Below are 7,715 nucleotides of genomic sequence, written 5' to 3'. Positions count from 1 at the left end.
AAACAAATAATGCAATATATGTTAAAAAAAAAAAAAGATAGCAGCAGGGGAAGAATGAGGGGGGGAAATTAGAGGGGGAGATGAACCATGAAAGACAATGGACTCTGAAAAGCTAACTGAGGGTTCTAGAGGGGAGTCGGGTGGGGGGATGGGTTAGCCTGGTGATGGGTATTAAAGAGGGCACGTTCTGCATGGAGCACTGGGTGTTATCACAAACAATGAATCATGGAACACTACATCAAAAACTAATGATGTAATGTATGGTGATTAACATAACAATAAAAAAATTTTTTTTAAAAAGAAAACAACACTGTATAAATGTAAATCTGCTCAGGCAACTGCAAACCTCTGGGTGAGACAGAAAATGAAGGTGAGGGAAGACATTTGAAAACCTATTGCCCAACAACACGTTCTGTGCCACTTCTATCAGAACTACTCATCTCTGTATGGTTACCTTCCATGATTAACAGCAAGGCCTGAGTCACTCCTAAGTAACCACCTTGCCAGGCACATACTCATGGCAACCCTCTAAGTTAGGAGACATTATTAGCATTTGGTGAGTAAGGGAACTGAAGAAAGGCAAGCTGAAGAAGTAATTCGAGGTCACACAACCAATAAGTGGCTCAGCCACATTTTTCTTTCTCTGAAATCAGTTTTCAAAAATACACTCTCTATGAAAATGGGCCTATAGTTACTGAATCTCTTTCTCTTGAAGTTTTAGGGGACATTAGCATAGAAAAGACTCAAAGAAGTCCTGCAGTAAATACCTCATTTACCTTTGTTTAACCAAGACCAGCTCAACCCACAACTTCCCAGACCTACTGAGACATTTTATCACATCAAATATACGTTGAAGAACTCTGAACTGGCATTCTGTTGCTTCCCCCACTTCCCCAGTAAAAGGCTGTTTCTCTGTCAATATCTTGAGAAAAGCAACCCAAGAGCTGACAGATGAGTGAGTAAAAGCCAAGGAGACAGTTCAGCAAAGGAGCAGTGGGCTCTAGCCCCAGCCATTAGCCACATGTGGGCATTCACATTTAAGTTTCAGTTAGCTATAGTTTAATAAAATAATAATAAAAAAATATTCTCATTCACTTCAGCCATATTTCAAATCTACAAAAGCCAGATATGGCTAGTGGATACTGCATTTGGCAGCTGAAATACAGAATATTTGCATTATGGCATAAAGTTCTGTTAAACACATCAGGGCTGGGAACTTAGATTTGTGCCTATGGTATGGAAAGGGGAGACCACTTGGTAGGTTAAGCGCCACTGATCCAGGTGGTTAAGCTACCTAGGAGGCTCTGTCTCCTATGGCCATCCTCAACCAGGGAAAGGGCTTAAATCCTGGCTTATTTTTCTCTCTGAAAATGGGACTATTCCCTATACTTCCTCACTTCCTAAGGGTGATGAGAATAAAATGTGATAATATATAAAGAAGCAATTTAGATTCATATAATATCTTTCTGGCTAAAACTCAAAAGTGTCATTATGTTCCTTGAAGCACTATGTTTTCTCTGTATTTAGAAATATAAATATTCAGGCGCCTGGGTGGCTCAGTCATTAAGCATCTGCCTTCGGCTCAGGTCATGATTCCAGGTCCTGGGATCGAGCCCCGCATCAGGCTCCCTGCTCGGTGGGAAGCCTGCTTCTCCCTCTCCCACTCCCCCTGCTTGTATTCACTCTCTCGCTGTGTCTCTCTCTGTCAAATAAATAAATAAAATCTTTAAAAAAAAAGAAATATAAATATTCAGATATCTATACAATCCCTTTTGAATGGAGACCTACATTTATATGTAATGACTTTTAAAAATCCTACTGCTTTTCCTAGCTCCATTATCAAAGTGATGCTCTTATAGCTCTCTTGCCTACCACTGCCAAGCAAATTTTCCTAAAATATCCATTTTCCCAAGTCCTCGCCTGATCAGAAGCCACCCATGGCTCCCTACTGTGTTTAATTCTGACTCCTCCTCACTCAGGTTTCTAGCCATCAGTGCAGCCACTGCTGTATCTCTGCCCCACTTCACAGTCTCATTCAGCCTCTGGGTCTTATCAGTAATAAGTCAGCCTCTTCAGTGAACAACATGGCAAAGCAGAGTCATGGACTGGCTGCTCCTAGAGGGAGAAGGATGGTCAAGAAACAATGCCTCAGAGAAGAGGAGGGGAGACCCGGCCAGATTCCTACCCCTGAAACCTTGTTGACGACCTCACCTTTGTGACATTTTCCAAACTTATCAGGATCCTCAGAGAGTGGGCCTGGAAACAGGTAAGTCTGAAGGCAAAAATCCATGTTTTCTCTAATTTTTCTTCCTAAAGTGCTGTATCAAATGTGCCAGTTTGCCTAAGCACCAGCCTTCTCAGAATCAAGGGTGACATGTGCCCTCTACTCTAAGCCATCCTTCAGTACACTCAGATCAACACCCAAACCTCTCTTTGCTCATGTCCCTTTCTTAGATTTAATCCTTCTGTGACTTTTCCTTCCCTCTGGGTAATGTTTCAGACTCTCAGCCTGGCATTCAAGACCCTTCATGATCTGTCTCTTCAGGCTCATCTCCACTACTTCTTACACCTGAAATACGAGCAAGATGAGGTGATCTCATTGTCCTTGGGTAGGTCACAGCATTATCTGTTCTATTTTTTCTCTAAAGTACTCTGAGCATTCTCCTTTGCTTCTCAACCTCCATCTTCTAGGTCTGCCTTGGTTTTCTTTTATTCCCAGGATAAAAACCAAACTCCCCACATGGCCTCTGAAGCCTGCCATGGCTGGGTCCTGTTGGTTTCATCAGTCTCATGTCATGCCATTCACCATTGCCTTGGTCCTGAAGCCACAACCACCTGACCTTTCTGCCCTTGACTGAGCTACTCTCTTTCAACTTTGGAGCTTCAGCACTTCTTGCCAAGGATATACTGTCCCAGTCTTCTTATTCAGAGCACTCTGGTATACTCAACTTATAGCAAACATCACTGCTTGTCATCATTCATTTATTTTTTTTAAATATTTTTACATAGTAACATGACTATACTCTCGTGATTTTTTTTCTCATTCTTTTTTATTATTATGTTATGTTAATCACCATACATTACATCATTAGTTTTTGATGTAGTGTTCCATGATTCATTGTTTGAGTATAACACCCAGTGCTCCATTCAGTACATGCCCTCTTTAATACCCATCACCAGGCTAACCCATCTCCCACCCCCCTCCCCTCTAGAACCCTCAGTTTGTTTCTCAGAGTCCATAGTCTCTCATGGTTTGTCACCCCCTCTGATTCCCCCCTTCATTCTTTTTATTAATTTTTTTATTATTATGTTCAGTTAGCCAACATATAGTACATCATTAGTTTTTGATGTAGTGTTCAGCAATTCATTAGTTGCATATAACACCCAGTGCTCATCACATTTATTGTTTTATTTGTTAAGGATCTGTGATAAACCCAATTCAAAGTCAAGAGAGAGCTGGGACTGAGACATCATAACCTTTGCTGTATCTTAGACCAGTGCCATAGACATAAGGAGTTGCTCAATAAAGATGTGTTCAATAATTGCATGGGACTGCCACAGAAGTAACAAACAGCTAATTTTTATTTCATTTTTTCACTGATACATAATAATCAAGAATCCTATACTTACCCCAGTTGTGACAGTCATCACTCTACTTAATTACTTATACCCACCCAAGACTGTGAACCTACTAAAGCTGAGACAATGCCCTAGTAGTATCTGCACTCCCTCTGGCTGCACAGTGTCTGACATACAGGAGACTCACAGTAATCACAAAACACATGCATGAAAGTAATAGTACCAAACAGAATAATCAAGCATTGAAAAAGTGGCATACTCCTAACAAGGGTGAGGAGGAAAAAAAGAGACAGAAATAAATAGGTTTAACACATTAAAGGTGTAAAACTTGATATAATTATATATTGTGACTATTTTTCAAATATTAGAATATTAAGAAAAAATCAGACAAAATATGTACACTGTAAGAATCTCTTTATATAAAGTTCAAAAATAGGAACATTAATGTATGGTATTTAAAATCAGAGGCCATTAATTTGAAAAAGGTTGCTTCTGTGATGCTGATGGTGCTATGCTTTTTGATCTGTGTACTGATTACAAAGGTGTATTTACCCTGTGAAAATTCATCAGTCTGTGCACTTACTAATTTTGTTATATTTCAAAACAGAATGCAAAAAAAGTGAACGTGGAATAAAGTTTTCAAGTTAACAAAATTTGTAAAACTGTCTTCTCAGCACACCTACACTAAAGATAGAAGGATAATGCCCTGGGATGTAAGCTCACTTTTTCCTGGATTTCCTCATTACAAAGTTAATATCTCAGTGGTTTACAACTACGAACATTTATTACTCATCAACATAAGGATGGTTATGAAAGAATAGCCCTTATGAAAAACATGCTCATTCTTATGGGAGAGCCTAAAGGGAAAATGTGGACCTGACCCACACAACCACGTATAATCATATCTACTTGTAACACATTGACCAAGGCCAAAGCCAATCGAGCCAAAATCAAAAGCTTTGTGCCATTTACTACCCATAGATGCAGGAGAGAATAAAGAGCAACATAAATGATAAATTTAAATGATTATTGACAAATTAATACAAATAAGCACAATTCCAAAAATCTTGTAATACATAATTGCATTATAGAAAATGTAAATAATCAAGAACTATATAATAGGAAATGGGCAGGCGGCTGAGTTCTCTGAAATTTTTGCACTGACCAAAGAGTGGACAAAGTAGAAAAGAAGAAAAGTAAAAGACCAACAAAGTACAAAAGAACTAATTTTATTAAACTTTAATGAGTCAGAAATGAATATTATAGCTTATATGGCAATTGCTAAAGAAATAATTAAGAACATAAAACTAACAAGAACTTATGAGGAAAGTATAACAGTACAAATAAATTTAAAATAAGACCAAAAAAAAAAAAGGAACAAAGATGAAGAGGGAAAACCAAAGCAGAAAATAGAACGAAAATGTGTCAGCAATAGCTTTATTTTATTTTTTTATTACGTTATGTTAGTCACCATACAGTGCATCATTAGTTTTTTTCTCAATGAGTTCTTTTTATTATTATTATTATTATGTTATGTTAATCACCATACATTACATCATTAGTTTTTGATGTAGTGTTCCATGATTCATTGTTTGTGTATAACACCCAGTGCTCCATGCAGAACATGCCCTCTTTAATACCCATCACCAGGCTAACCAATCCCCTCAACCGCCTCCCTTATAGAACCCTCAATTTGTTTTTCAGAGTCCATAATCTCTCATGGTTCATCTCCCCCTCCGATTTCCCCCCACCTTTATTCTTCCCCTCCTGCTATCTTCTTCCTTTTTTTTTTTTTTTAACATATAATGTATTATTTGTTTCAGAGGTACAGGTCTGTGATTCAACAATCTTACACAATTCACAGCACTCACCATAGCACATACACTCCCGAATGTCTATCACCCAGCCACCCCATCCCTCTCACCCCCCACAACTCCAGGAACCCTCAGTTTGTTCCTGACATTAAGAATTCCTCATAATATGAGGAATAATATAATATGAGACCTCAAGGAGGTCATATTATACATGTCTTTATCTGACTGAATTATTTCACTCAGCATAACACCCTTGAGTTCCATCCATGTCGTAGCAAATGGCAAGATTTCATTCCTTTTGATAGCTGCATAATATTTCATTGTATATATATACCAAATCTTCTTTATCCATTCATCTGTCGATGGACATCTTGGCTCTCTCCACAGTTTGGCTATTGTGGACATTGCTGCTATAAACATCGGGGTGCACATACCAATTTGTATCCCTACATTTGTATCTTTGGGGTAAATACCCAGTAGTGCAATTGCTAGGTCATATGCTAGCTCTATTTTCAACTTTTTGAGGAACCTCCATACAGTTTTGCAGAGTGGCTGCACCAGCTTGCATTCTCACCAACAGTGTAGGAGGATTTCCCTTTCTCTCATTCCCTCCAACATCTGTCATTTCCTGACTTGTTAATTTTAGTCATTCTGACTGGTGTGAGGATTTGATTTGGATTTCCCTGATGCTGAGTGATGTTGAGCACTTTTTCATGTGTCTGTTGGCCATTTGGATGTCTTCTTTGGAAAAATGTCTGTTCATGTCTTCTGCCAATTTCTTGATTGGATCACTTGTTCTTGAGTGTTGAGTTTAATAAGTTCTTTATAGATTTTGGATATTGCCCTTTGTCTGATACATCATTTGCAAATATTGTCTCCCATTCTGTTGGTTGTCTTTTGGTTTTGTTGACTGTTTCTTTTGCTGTGCAAAAGCTTTTTTTCTTGATGAAGTCCCAATAGTTCATTTTTGCCCTTGCTTCCCTTGCCTTTGGCAATGTTTCTAGGAAGAAGTTGCTGTGGCTGAGGTCGAAGAGGTTGCTGCCTGTGTTCTCCTTTATTATTCTGAGGGACTCCTGTCTCACATTGAGGTCTTTCAACCATTTGGAGTCTATTTTTGTGTGTGGTGTAAGGAAATGGTCCAGTTTCATTCTTCTGCATGTGGCTGTCCAATTTCCCCAACACCATTTGTTGAAGAGACTGTCTTTTTTTTGCATTGGACATTCTTTCCTGCTTTGTCAAAAATTTGTTAACCATAGAGTTAGGGTACATTTCTGGGCTCTCTATTCTGTTCCATTGATCCAAGTGTCTGTTTTTGTGCCAGTACCATACTGTCTTGATGGTGACAGCTTTGTAATAGAGCCTGAAGTCCGGAATTGTGATGCCACCAGCTTTGCTTTTCTTTTTCAACATTCCTCTGGCTATTCAGGGTCTTTCCTGGTTCCATACAAATTTTAGGATTATTTGTTCCATTTCTTTGAAAAAAGTGGATGGTATTTTGATAGGAATTGGATTAAATGTGTAGATTGCTCTAGGAAGCATTAACATCTTCACAATATTTGTTCTTCCAATCCATATGCATGGAATGATTTTCCATTTCTTTGTGCCTTCCTCAATTTCTTTCATGAGTATTTTATACTTTTCTGAGTACAGATCCTTTGCCTCTTTGGTTAGATTTATGCCTAGGTATCTCATGGTTTTGGGTTCAATTGTAAATGGGATCGACTCCTTAATTTCTCTTTCTTCTGTCTTGTTGTTGGTGTATAGGAATGCCACTGATTTTTGTGCATTGATTTTATATCCTGCCACTTTACTGAATGCCTGAATGAATTCTAGCAGTTTTGGGGTGGAGTCTTTTGGGTGTCCCACATAAAGTATCATATCATCTGCAAAGAATGAGAGTTTGACTTCTTCTTTGCTGATTTAGATGCCTTTTATTTCTTTTTGTTGTCTGATTGCTTTGGCTAGGACTTCTAATACTATGTTGAATAGCACTGGTGATAGTGGACATCCCTGCCGCGTTCCTGACCTTATGGGGAAAGCTCTCAGTTTTTCCCCATTGAGAATGATATTCGCTGTAGGTTTTTCAGAGATGGCTTTTATGATATTGAGGTATGTACCCTCTATGCCTATACTCTGAAGAGTTTTGATCAAGAAAGGATACTGTCCTTTGTCAAATGCTCTTTCTGCATCTATTGAGAGGATTGTATGGTTCTTGTTCTTTCTTTTACTAATGTATTGTATCACATTGATTGATTGTTGAACAAACCTTGCAGCCCATGAATAAATCCCACTTGGTCGTGGTGAATAATCCTTTTAATGTAC

Source organism: Leptonychotes weddellii, chromosome 3 (assembly GCF_054177405.1).
Source record: "Leptonychotes weddellii isolate Sample4059 chromosome 3, ASM5417740v2, whole genome shotgun sequence".
NCBI classification, from domain to species: domain Eukaryota; kingdom Metazoa; phylum Chordata; class Mammalia; order Carnivora; family Phocidae; genus Leptonychotes; species Leptonychotes weddellii.
The sequence above is the reverse complement of the archived record's forward strand: the minus strand, read 5'-3'. Positions refer to the sequence as shown.